Source organism: Mesoplodon bidens (assembly GCF_964165515.1).
Source record: "Mesoplodon bidens genome assembly, chromosome: X".
Taxonomy (NCBI): domain Eukaryota; kingdom Metazoa; phylum Chordata; class Mammalia; order Artiodactyla; family Ziphiidae; genus Mesoplodon; species Mesoplodon bidens.
The window spans coordinates 116964488-116978594 of NC_138163.1; the positions used below are offsets into that span (position 1 = coordinate 116964488).

The 14107-nt window shown below is 36.0% G+C and overlaps 1 pseudogene across 1 annotated transcript; it reads left to right on the plus strand.

The window, feature by feature from the left end:
- Positions 1–11630: 11630 nt before the first annotated feature.
- On the plus strand, positions 11631–12350 carry LOC308609476 (protein tyrosine phosphatase type IVA 1-like; annotated as a pseudogene). The gene is made up of 2 exons: positions 11631–11686; positions 11913–12350. The product of its transcript is annotated as a protein tyrosine phosphatase type IVA 1-like (transcript).
- The last annotated feature ends 1757 nt before the right edge of the window (positions 12351–14107 follow it).

Here is a 14107-nt window from a genome sequence, read left to right on the forward strand (position 1 = left end):
CACAATAAAATTCTAAACAAAATGTAAAAGAGAGTCAAATCAAACACATATATCTTCCCTCTCATCCAAGAGGCTTTTGAAATGACAAAAAAGAAATCTCTAAAAGACTGAATCTCCAGTCTTCACCTAGTTAACTCTTCCTTCTGATCTCAGCGCACTCTTTCAGATTCATTTCCCTCATCTCTCATTTCAAGGCTCTGTATCTTCACAATTCACAGCATGTGCTTCAGGTACACATTTATCTTTTTTTTTTTTTTTAAATTTATTAATTTATTTTTTTGGCTGTGTTGGGTCTTTGTTTCTGTGCGAGGGCTTTCTCTAGTTGCGGCGAGCAGGGGCCACACTTCATCGCGTGCGCGGGCCTCTCACTGTCGTGGCCTCTCTTGTTGCGGAGCACAAGCTCCAGACGTGCAGGCTCAGTAGTTGTGGCTCACGGGCCTATTTGCTCCGCGGCATGTGGGATCTTCCCAGACCAGGGCTCGAACCCGTGTCCCCTGCATTGGCAGGCAGAACCTCAACCACTGCGCCACTAGGGAAGCCCCCACATTTATCTTTATGTAAGCAATCATTTGGTTAATCTCAGTTTCCCTTCCTAGAATGTAAGCTCTATGAGGATAGGTGCCTAGGCTCTTTTTGCTCACTCCTCTCTCCCCAGTGGCTATTTGCTATAGTGCGGAAGAACAAGGAACTGGGTCTGTTAGGTAACTTGAAGTACTGCAGGAAGATCAAATGTAGATAGAGTTGCAATGATGGAGAAATTCGAACAGAGAAAAATATTTCCTAAAGATAGGCCATCAAACGTATCTGCTAACATCCTCCCTAGAAGAACTTTGAAAAACTATGCACCCCCCATGTATTTTAAGTGGTACCTACATTTTTCAGCATAATTTGAAATCATTGTGAGGCACAGAATCTCTGATATACCGTAAAAATTGTAACTTAAAAAAACCCATGACATTATTTAAAAAATTGTAACCAATGGAACTTAAATGTCATTATGAGTTTTTACTCATCATCACCGTTAAAAAAAAATACATGAACAAGATCTTTACATTTAGAGATTCTAGATTTTCCTCTTTCCCCAAATCGTCCTAATCTACTTCATGTCTGAACATAGTTTGTTGATTGCTGTTAATGGACAATTAACAAAAACTTAGAAATAAGACACTTGAGACTACAAAGGAGTTCAATTAAGTTAGGTAACGAGAGCATGTTTTCCTTTTTCTTATTGGAACATTGTCTAAAAGGTTCACTTTGGATTATTTGATTCTTTGGGGAATTGTACCTTTGTTTAGTGTACTATTTGTTATTTATTAGGGTCTAGGATTGGTGAAGTTACATGTTAACTTTTACAGATGGTATTCAGTAGAGATGCATTATTTCTCTCAGAGAAAATAATCCTAATAATTTATTTTTCCAGTAAGATATTAAACAACTTTGACTCAAACTTAGCAAATGTATTTCAGCTTGCCTCTCTTAAACTGACAACATAACCACTGTTTGAAATTGCCTTTGAACCAGCTTTCCCACATGCTGTTTTTCTCATTATTTCCCTCATTACTGAGTCAAATAAATATTTGACATGTGTTCACTTTATAACTTTAACTTTGGAAAGTTATATTTGTGTAACAGCCTACCCTAAGTAAGAAAACGAAAATACTGGATGTATAAGGATTGAAATTTTAGCATGTGTTTTACGCCTCCAGGCACAAGGATTTAAGAGCTAAAATAGGTCTTGTGGATTTATTTTTGTTACAGTGATGGTTAGTATACAGTTGGTCAAAACAATCTAAGTGCATTATACATTTTTATAATTATTACCAAATAAAGTTTTATGGAAACTACACTTCATAAAATATGATAGAAATTACCCTCGTTAATATCTGACAGCTAACATTTAATTTTTTATTAATGGATGGTAAAAAATATTAAGAATTTCACAAGATGAAATGAGTATTGAATGTAAAGGGAATAAATATTTCATAATACGATGATAAAATAGGTTGTAACTTCATTATCAAAATCCTGAAAGAAATCACATAAAACTTTTGTCTTTGAATTTTATCCAGTGTGTCTTGAAAACGTTCTGTGCTTCCAGTTGCATATGACAGTATTAAGATCACTAACCAGTACTGCTTTGGCTGCTGGAAGGTAATTTTCTTTCTGGCTAATGACTCGCCCTTAGGGATAAGTATTGAGAAAAGCTGAAAAGAGTTGCTTATATTCAAATGTAGGAAAATATCATTTTGAGCATTCAATATGTCTTACTAAGTCTTTCTTTACTTTTCTTTTGTGTGTCACCTTCATAGGAGATGCGTTCCTTAACAATAGTCTAACGGAGGCGAGAAAGTCATTAAATAAAAATCATCATTACTCCTACCAGTACTCTGTATCACATATCTGAATTCAGAACATCTCATCATGGGGCAAAATACCAAATTTCTAACAGATGGCTCATAACTGAAATATGTAGAAAACGGGAAAATATAGGAAACTTTATATGTTTATGCTTCCTTGATTCAAGTTTAAAGTCGGCTTTCCCTTTGTTGGTGCCCTGGAGATTTTCACACCCTGAGACAATGATCCATAGCAGGACTAAGAGTGGGTGAGAATTGTGAAGAAGACACAGTATGTAATTCTGACATAAAGAGAGAGGAATTCTACTGTGAACTCAGAGCTTTCTCAGTCTAATCAGTTTCAAAGAAGTGTACATGTGGAAGGTGACTATTTGGGAATTTATGCCTTTAAATTTATTTATTCATAATTCCCTACCTCCAGAAAAGGTTTGGCTAACCTCCAAGGATGGATCATCTACAGAGAGAAGGCTATTTGTCCAAGTCATTCACTGGGAGCTTCAAAGTAGAGAAACACAGAAAGCAGAAGTTGGCCTCTGGGCAGTGTTTTCTAAATTTTTCTCACGGTAAGAATCACCTGGGGTTCCTGCTAGGCTTTGCAAATCTCCTGTCCTTCCCTGGAGATTCTGATTCAGTGGGTCTGGAGTGGGACTCTGCAATCTGTAGTTTTAACAAGTGCTCTGGTGATATTTGCACCATCCAAAAACAACACAGGTACACTTTGAGAAAATGTCTCAAGGATGTGATTTTCAAATCTGGCCTCTCAATTACTGATTTAGGGGAGCTAAAAAAAAAAAAAACCCACCCAGGTGCCTGGCTTACTTCAATTAAGTCAGTTTTACAGGGGATAGAGCACAGCCATAACTTATAACTAATTAAGACTTTTTAAAGCAGTATTAGGTTCACAGAAAAATTGAGGGAAACATACAGAGATTTCCCATATTCCACCTGCCCCCACACATGCATAGTATCCCCCATTATTAAAATCCCCTACCAGAGTGGTACATTTAAAAAAAAATTTTTATTGAAGTATAGTTGGTTTACAATGTCGTGTTAGTTTCTGGTGTACAGCAAAGCGATTCAGTTATACATATAAATGTATTCTTTTTCATATTCTTTTCCATTATGGTTTATTATAGGATATTGAATATAGTTCCCTGTGCTCTACAGTAGGACTTTGTTGTTTATCTGTTTTTTAAGAGTTTTTTTAACTTTTTATTTTATATTGAAGTATAGTTGATTAACTATGTTGTGTTAGTTTCGGGTATGCAGCAAAGTGATTCAGTTATACATATACATGTAGCTATTCTTTTTCAAATCTTTTTCCCATTTAGGTTGTTACATAATATTGAGCAGAGTTCCCTGTGCTATACAGTAGGTCCTTGTTTGTTAATCCATTTTAAATATAGTAGTGTGTACATGTCAATCCCAAACTTTTTACAATTGATGAACCTGCATTGGCACCTCATAGTCAACCAAAGTCCACAGTTTACCTTAGAATTCACTCTTGGTATTGTTCATTTCATGGGTTTGGACAAATGTATAATGACATGTACCCATCATTATGGTATCATACAGAGCATTTTCATTGCCTTAAAAGTCCTCTGTGCTCTACCTATTCACTCTTCTCCTTCTCCCCCCAAACTCTGGCAACCAATGATCTTTTTACTATCTCCATAGTTTTGCCTTATTCAGAATGTCATATAGTTTATATCATATAGTATGTAGCATTTTCAGATTGGCTTCTTTCACTTAGCAATATGCATTTAAGGTTCTTCCATGTCTTTTCATAGCTTGATAGGTCATTTGTTTTTAGAGCTGAATAGTATTCCACTTTCTGGATGTACCACAGTTTATTTATCCATTCACCTACTAAAGGACATCTTGGTTGCTTCCAAGTTTTGGCATTTTTGATTAAAGCTGCTGTAAACCCCAGTGTGCAGGTTTTTGTGTAGATGTAAGTTTTCAATTTCTTTGGGTAAATATCAAGGAGCATAATTGCTAGATCATATGGTAAGAGAAGGTTTAGTTTTGTAGGAAACTGCCAAAGTTTCTTCCAAAGTCGCTGTACCATTTTGCATTCCCACCAGCAATGGATAAGAGTTCTGTCACCCCACATTTGGTGCTTCAGTATTCTGGATTTTGGCCATTCTAATAGCTGTGTAGTGGTATCTCTTTGTTGTTTTAATTTGCATTTCCCTGATGACATATGATGTGGAGCATCTTTTCATATGCTTATTTGCCATCTGTAGAGACATCACTTTTTAAAGTTCCTCAGATGTAGTGCAAAATCTGGAATGGAGGATGGTAGCAAACTACTTCACACGGGCCAAATCTGTCCCATTGCCTTGTTTTATAAATGTAGTTTTATTGGAACATAGCCACGCCAATTTGTTTATGTATTGTATGACTGTTTTCATGCTACAATAGCATGGTTGAGTAGTTGTGACAGAGACCATATGGCCTGTAAAGCCTGAAATATTTACTAGCTGGCCCTTTATAGAAAATGTTTGCTTACCACTGCCTCATATTTAAAGCAATCATCGTGGTCCTTTAAGAATTAATTTAGAAAGAGCAAGGGTAGCTGAGGCCTTGTACCCCGACTCAGAGAAACATGGCTGATAGCTTCAGGTTCTCTGTCAATATTGTTCTTCTTTAATAAGTGGATGATTTACCAGGAAAGGGCTCCTAGTGGGGTCTGAGGGAAACAGAACAAGGTTTGAGGTAACTCCAGACCTCTACAACACAGAAAAATACTTATTTATGAGATACATGTTTGGGACTGAATTTTACTTATGGCAAACTAGTATATGAATAGAATTCCATTGTCCAAAGTAGAGGAAGTCGGTTAAATACTTGGGTTTGGAATTAATCCATAGCCAAGTTTCCAACTGTAATGTAAATTCTACAGAAAATGTTCAAGTCTATTTGAATAAACTGTAGTCTCTGCTGAAGCACACTATAGGGGTCTTGCATAAATGGAAACCATTTTTTTTACATGGGAAGACAATATTGGTTATCAATTTCTCCTGTACTAATCTATAACTTCAACACAATTCAAAATGGGTTTACTTTTATCAATTAAAAATAATTGAAGCAAATATAAAATAATTCAGACAGAAGAAATTCTAGAGGAAAAATTACAAAAATAGAAATGAAGGGGGAGTTTTACTCCAGATATTCATTTTTTTAATAATATCTACAATGGAATGTGTTGTTGACTCAGAATAGACAAATCACTGGAATATATTAATATATGAAAAATTAGATTTTTATATCAATTGGGGAAAACAATAGATTTCTTTCATTATCTCTCAAATATCATGAAAAGTGTTCACTAATCACAAGAGTTTGAGAGAAACCATATAAAAGCTAAATTCTATAACTTTAGGTTTCTTGGATGATGTGTGACTACATAGAGGAAGATAAACAAGGGCCTGGAAATCAATAGATAGCATTTGCCTATGACATGGTCAGTCTCAGACTGTCTAATAAATGATGTTAGAAAAATCTGTTTGGTATATATAGAAAAATAAAACCTGAGCCCTGCTTTAGCAAATATAAAAAGATGAGTTCCAGATGGTTTAAAAAGCTACATATGAAAGACAAAATTATAAAGTTAGTATAGAACAATTTAGAAGAATATATTTGTCAACTAAGTTTGAATAAGGCTCAAAAAGCATCAGTCATGAGGCCCAGAAAAGGACTGATTTGATTACATCAAAATAAAGGTTTTTTTTTTTCCCCCAGTGAGAGACACCCATAAAAAATCTAACAGATAAAAGATATTTCAATATCTAAAACTGATAAAACATAAACAGAGGATATAAACAGACAATTCAGCAAAGAGGATACCCAACAGGTGAATGAATATATGAAAAGATAATCAAGCCCATTTGTAATAAAAAAAAAGAAATTACAATAACAAGAACATATCACTTTACATTGGCAAGGAAGAAAAAAATTGCACATTGCGAGTATTGGTGCAGATGTGGATAATAGGAACCCCTGGGTCCTGATTTTGGGTTGTATTGACTGTTGCAAATCAATTTGTCAGTATTTAGTCAAATTAAAGTTGAATGTACTCCATGATTTAGTTATACCACTAAACCTATAACTGGAAAAAATCCAAATGTCCTCAACAGGTGAAGGGATAAACAAATTGTGAATAGTCACAAAATAGAATGATATTCTGATACATACTGCATTCGTTTCTTAGGGTTTCTGTAACAATGTACCACAAACTGTGTATCTTAAAAAAACAGAAATTTATTGTCTCACAGTTCTGGATACTGAAAGTCTGAAATCAAAGTGTCGGCAGTGCCATGTACCCTCCGAAACCTGTAGGAGAGAATCTTTCCTTGCCTCTTCTCAGCTTCTGGTGGTTTCCAGGCAATCTTTGATGTTCCTTGACTTGGAAATGCATCACTCATCATCTGTCATTACGTGGCTTTCTTCCTGTGTGTATCTGCACATAGACTTCTCTCTGTGAATGTCTGCGGCTGTGTCCACATTTTCCCTTTTTCAAAGGACACCAGTTGGATGTGGATTTGGCACCACCTTGCAGCTGTAGCACTTCAATCTCTGCCTCTATCATCGCATGACATGTTCCTCTTGCATGTGTCTCTGTGTTTCTTCTCTTCTTATGAGGACACTAGTCATAGTGGAATAAGGGTCCACCCTACTCCAGCACGACCTCATTTCAACTTAAATAATTACATCTGCAATGACTCTATTCCCAGATAGAGTCACATTCTGTGGTACTGGGTGTTAGGACTGCAAGATATCTTTTGGGGGGACAAATTTCAACCCATAATACACGCTAAAACATGGATGAATCTTAAAAACAATTATTCTGAATGAAAGAAGCCTGACAAGAAAAAAATATATACTGCATGATCCTATTTAAATAAAATTTCAAGAAATTCAAACAAATGAATAATAGCATAAAAAGGTTGCCTACAAAATTCGTGGGGGGCTGATGTTGAGGGTTAAAGGATAGCTCATAAAGGGCCATGAGGAAAATTTGGGGGAACTATTCACTTTGAATATGTGCAATATGTTCAGTGAGAATTATTCCTTAATATTTGTTTAAAAATAGGCATAAGTTTTCATATTCCTAAAAAAGCATGAAGTATTATGCATTTCAGGATTCTAAATTTTATGCAGGCTTTGAAACTGTGATATAAAGAAAAAAGGCATAAAGATGTCTTAACTCACCATTTTTCTTTATTTTTTGACCCATGTAGATACGCTTGTATTGAAGTATATATTATTTTATTAAAAATTCTAAGTAGTATGTAATGCTTTTTAAAGTCATATTGTAATGGTCTAAATGTATATGCCTGGACCTAAGATACTCCTAGCATGTGTCCCCAGGAAAGGTTTGAACTAACTCTACTCTCATTAAATTCAAATGAATGCCAGGCATTATAATTGTTTTTGCCTCTCAAAGAATGAGCAGATTTTATTGTGTGGGTATTAATAGTGGTCCTTCTCTAGAAATTCATTCTTTTTGCATTCTTCACTGCATGGATGCATATTCCATCCCAGCATTAATGCAACAATCAGGTTAACAGACCATCTACTGTGCTGTTGTGCTTAACCATAGTGGCAGGAATGGAAACCATTTACATCACAAACCTAGAGAACATTAAATCCTGTTGTTTGAACAGAGGGTGCTATTTGGCAATGAGTTTGCACTTCCTGCTTCCCTTCAACTACCCTTAAGGATTTAGGAAAAAAGGGAAAAAGGGAATTTCTCCAAATCTTTCTGAATGCTCTTTCTGTCCTTTCTCTTTCCCTATTCCCCCCTGGTTATTTTGCTCACACACACCCCCCCCCACTTTCTTCTCTCCTATTTTATTGAAATTCCTTCCTCATTAAAAAATGATCTAGTAAAATGACAAGAAAATGAAGTATCAAAAAAGCACTTTAGGGTTTTGTATTATTTTTTAAAAATTATATCTAAGGTGGTCTAAATGATGAAATCAACACCTTTTAAACTTTCTTGTCATTGTTCCTCTTTCCATACAACTGTTTATTTTTATTTCAGCTTTGAAAGTTTCTGGCCACACAAGACATTTGTTACGGATAAACTCTCTAAATGATAAGTTTAAAGAGAGGAATTGAGAATAAAAATTTTAGGTCACATCTAATGAATACTGTTTACTTAGTAACATGTTTTACAAGTAAAAAAAACCTTGATGATAAATTAGGTTAGGACTTAATTTATGTGAAAAATTATCATTTTCTGATGTCTAAAATATCTAGCAATTTATAAAATATTCTAGATATGTAGCAGAATGGAAAATAACTATTAATTCAGCCTTATGATTTTCTTAACCCTTTATTTGTTAAGACAGTGTAACCTTTTATTTCTTTTGAACCAAAACTAAAATAAAATATCAAAATAACTCAAAAGTTCAAAAATATAATTTCTCTTGGGTTTATAGTTATCTTTGCCAAGTATACTATATCTTATAATATTTCTCTTATTTAATATATCTTAGATAAATAATCCAATTTTCCCTCTTTAAGAACTCCTTGAACAGGTGTTAGAATTTTTTTAAGAGTAATTGATCTTTTTATTCAGCATTAAGTGAGTTGTCTGATGAAACTTTATATATAGCACGTTATATTTTATTTCAGAAGTCTTTCGGATTTCTTTTCTTTTCCTGAGGTATCAAAGAGCAGTTATTAAGGTAATTATTTTTCCCATTTTTTCCTGGTTATGTTTCAATCCAACTTGCATGATGTTTCATTCTTTACTAATCTTACCTTGCGGTTCCATTGATTGCTGCCAATTTTTTTTTGGTGGGCATTTTACCCTCATAAAAATGTACATAGTACAGAGCTATTGTAGAGACATACTGTGGTTAAAATGGTGAAAGATCAATGTATGGATGAGCAAAAATGTCACTGAGTCTGAGAGGTCTTGTTCTAGTATCCTGCTTCATATGCCAGGCAGATTTATTCACACCCTCTCCTGAACTCAGTTTGTTCTTATTATAGTATAAAGTCTTTAATTTTTTTAAAGTTAGTTTATATTTGTGTATTTCTCCTGTAGATAACAAGCTTCTTATGGACTAGGTCTAGATTTTACCAGTATTTAGGAGAGCCTTAATAAATGTGTATTGAATTAATGCAGAAATACCTCCTGGTCTTCCTTAATACATATCCATTAATGACACATTTTAATTTTTTATGTTATAAATATATTATTTTCAAATGCATATATTTCCTCTCCTTTCATGGATTTTTAGTCAGGAGTTGGGGAGATGCATGCGCTGTGACAGTGGACATATTTTAGAAAATATATTACCAAAATGCGAATCTTGAAAATAAGATTGTTTTTCTAGATTTTTACTTTAAATGTATGGAAAGGGAAAAGGAATATGTTTATAGAGAAGATAAAAGTAAATATGACAAATGGCTTCTTAGGTAGTCTACTTTTCATTATTACTAATCTGGATGTGTCCTCTCAGAGAAGGAAATATGTAGTGTATGTTTGCAGATGCAGAATTCATTTATGATACACATAGTGTGATGAAAGTAATGTATGTTTGTGTGTCCGTACGTATATATATATGTATATGTGCATATAGCTGTACCTAGGCATATAAGTCATGCAACTTTCCAGTGACCCAGTGAGTTACAGAAGTTAATCATAGTGGGGTATGGCAAGTGTAGTGTGGTTTTGAATTACACACTCCCCGTTTCCTCACTGTATGCTTGAATAAAGAATATGACTACAGCCATATAGACATATTTTATTTTTCATATCCACCCAAGGAAGATGAGTATGATAAGTTATCATTTTACACATGCACACATCGTATACTCCCTTTCTACAATCTCTTTTTCTACACTAATTTCCTCCTCACCACCGGTGACTTAGATAGTGAAAAGAGTCACTTTGCGCCTTTGAATGTTTTGGAAAATACAATGGTCATTTGTATCCTTTTGTCTCAGCCCCCACTGCAGGTTAGAGGGAGGCAGAGTTGTTCTTAGTCCACAATGCCTTTCCCAGTCTCACTTTAACTTCCTCCTCACCTTGGACAGAAGTAAAGACCTTATGAATTTGAAATCCATTGAGATCAGAGAGGTTTAGATCCCCCTTAGACTAGTTGACTTACTTTCATTCTTTAATTTTTTCTTTCTTTTTAATACTTTTTAAGTCTTAGAAAGCAGATCATGCTGGTATGTGGGGAAATTGATTTGAAACGACTGTAGAGGCTGGATATCAAACACATCCGTTTTGTAGTAAATGGGAGGGAAATTCTGTGAATGATTTCTGAGTCAGCCTGGAGCACAGTGCCACCTAACAGCTGCTCCAAAGAAATAATCAGTATCACAACCAGTTATTCTCCTGTTAAATGATGTTAAATTGGCATGTTAATTCAGGGCCACCTCTAATATCACCTTTTGTTTGTTGTTTATGTAAAGAAAGGGAGCTGACATTTAATGGTTGTCTAATATGAAATGTGATCTGTGCATTAGAAGTGTTGCGTGGGAGGACCTGTAGACTAATTTATGAAACGTTGCCATAGAAATAAATAGCTTTCGCACATGGGTGTTTGCTTCCCCTTTATGACGCTCCAGCCTTTGCTTTACCCTTGCCCAGTTCCTCCTTGTCTGCACTTGGCCGGCATTCCCTGTTGGCTGGTGTCTGTATTCTCCCTTTGTCCTTCCGGCAGAGAAACAAGGGAGGGCTGACGATACAGGCCACCTGAGGCAAATTTTGGACTCTGGTGGCAGTAGATCCCATCAGTGATGCGCTTTTCCCGGAGCTGTGCACGGGGCATTGTCATTTCTGCCTGGGGACCGGCTATCTGACTAGGCCACATTCGTCAATGAGTGAACATATCTCTCGGTTCTCCAGTGTTCTTGGTCACACATTTATGGACTGTCCAAGAGGCAGTAGGAATTACTGACAGGCCCAGTCCAACCTCTGTGCAGACTGGTGAATTCTAGAAGGTTGTTACTACCTGAGCGGTGTCCATAAAAATGAATAACCTGGACATTGAAGAGCTGAACTGAATAGGAGACCATTTTGCAAGGGTTCTGACCTGAATGGGGCAAAGCTGAGTGCCCTGATTTTCTGTATTACTGTACTGAAACATTGATACTTTTTGTTTTGTTTGAAGGTTGATTTCATTTCCTATTACTCCTAACTTCATATTCAACTCACTGAAAATTTAAACTGGAGTATTTTGAAGTAGCCTCCAGTTCTTTTACATCTTTTCTGTATTTTTAAATTTTAATTACTTCCACATGACTGGGGTGAACCGCCCTGCTCCTGTAGAGATTGCGAACAGGAATATGAGATTTCTTTTTTTTTTTTTAAGTTTTTTTTTGATGTGGACCATTTGTAAAGTCTTTATTGAGTTTGTTACAATATTGCTTCTGTTTTATGTTTTGGTTTTTTGGCCGAGAGCCATGTGGGATCTTAGCTCCCTGCCCGGGGTCGAACCCGCATCCCCTGCCCTGGAAGGTGAAGTCTTAACCACTGGACCGCCAGGGACGTCCCAATATGAGATTTCTGATGGTGCACAGCCCAAGCAATGCCTCCTTAAGCAAATTCTTACAGGAACTTAAGAAGAACAGAGTTACCACCACAGTAAGAGTGTGTGAAGCTGCATGTAACACTGCCATTTTGGAGAATGAAGGCATCCAGGTTCTGGACTGGCCTTTTGATGATGGTGCACCACCATCCAGTCAGATCGTTGATAAGTGGTTAAAACTTGTAAAAAAGAAATTTCTGATCCTGGTTGTTGTATTGTGGTCCACTGTGCTGCAGGTCTTGGGAGAGCTTCAGTGCTGGTTGGCCTAGCTTTAATTGAAGGGGGAATGAAGTATGAAGATGCAGTGCAATGCATAAGACAAAAGCAATGTGGAGCTTTTAACAGCAAGCAACTTTTTTATTTGGAAAAGTATCTTCCTACGATGTGCTTGCACTTCAGAAACACCAGATACAGTTGTTTCAACCAGTGAAAGAGCGCCACCTGATGGGTGCTATGGCCTTGGAAAAGAAACTTGAGATGGAACCTCATACATGTCAGCCGTTATGGAGACTTGGTAAATACTAAGTCCAATGAAGCTTGCATAGGAACATTGAAAGGCAGTTGTAGCAGGCCACAGGCTTACCAGAATTAGAGCCTTCTCTCTCTTTCCTGTTATTTTGACACTTAGTAAAAGATTCTAGCTCTCCAATATCTAAAATGTGTGTTTTTATTTGTATCAATTGTATCTTATCAATATACAAGAAATTTAGAGTAGTGAGGTGCCAAAATACCCAGCACGATACTTGTATACTTTTAGTGTCATGTAGTCCTTAGGAGGTTTATTCCTTAAGTCATTTCAAACATTGAAGGTAGGGCCTATGTGAACACCTGCTCACGTGATATCTTCCATATGCAAACTGATATATAGTAGGGTTTCTACAACCATTAATTTTGCTGGATTTGTGCAACGTCTTAGGTAATTTTGAATTTGTTTCTACAAACTCAATGTTTGTGCTATTATAAAAACTTCCATTTTGAAAAATCAAGCACACACAAAACTCTTGTTGATAGTTCAGTCTATGTTGCACAGAAGCACATAGTTTCCAGACAAAGAAGAATTATAGCCAATTTGAAGTTTGCAGTTTGGGGTGCAACGTAACAGAGAGGGCCTGAGAAAAGAATGGGCAGATTAGGCCGGGGTGGCTATATTTCCAGTAAAATTTTTCCAAATGTTTTTAAATTCAGTAAATATTTTTAAAAGGTTAAAATACTTTCTAATTGTAGCTGTAAGTCTTATAATATTCTGGAGACCCTGTAAAGTTTTGTTCCATACCTATTAGAAGTTATTTACCAACTATTATTCAAATTGGAAGTTGGTTAAAATTAATTAATTAATTAATTAATTGTAGTCGGGAGAAGAGTAATAATTAAATTAGTATTACACATATTTTATTTCAGATAAAGGTCAAAATTCATCATACTTTAAAGCAGTTCCAAATGATGTGGCTACAAACATTAGAAGGGAAATTAATGACATACCTTTCAAGGAATAAATACTTGAGTTGTTTTTGTAAAATTTAAAAAAAAATCTCATTTTACTAGTTGAAATATTGGGCATTGAATACTTTCTAAACTCTAGGCCAAGAAAAATGCACCGGAACTCCAGGGGAGGATAGGATACTCTAATGGCTTTCACAAGGTAACAGTCTTGTAAAGCATTAATACAACTTCTTGAAAACTGCAAGTGCGGTGATTGTTGGTAAGGATAAACAACTTCAGAAGCACAAAGGTGAAACTTAGCCATCGCTGCTCCTGGGAAAGAGCGGTCAGACAACTTTTACAGAAAAGGACAATACCAAGGAGGGATGGTGTGGTAGATTGAATTACTGGTCTCATTCCCCACTCTCAATATAAGTATTCTTCCACCCTGTTGCCAGGGCCTTACGGTTGCTGAACTGCATTTCCCTGCTTTTTGAACTTGTGTGTGGCCATGTATTTTGCTTTGGCCGATGGAATGTTAGCTAGTGTGATGTAAGCAAGGGCTTGAAATATTTCATCACAGGTTGGCTTGGCCCTCGACACCTCTGCCATCTCCATGAGAAAAAAATGCCCTAGCTATCCAGTGCTCCTTTAGTTGGGGTTGCAGAATGATACACATAGAGCAGACTTAAGCTTGACATATTACCTGTAGCTAAGTCCAGTTGAACTGATAGGTACCAGCTAAGCCAAGCCTAGATCAGCCAAACC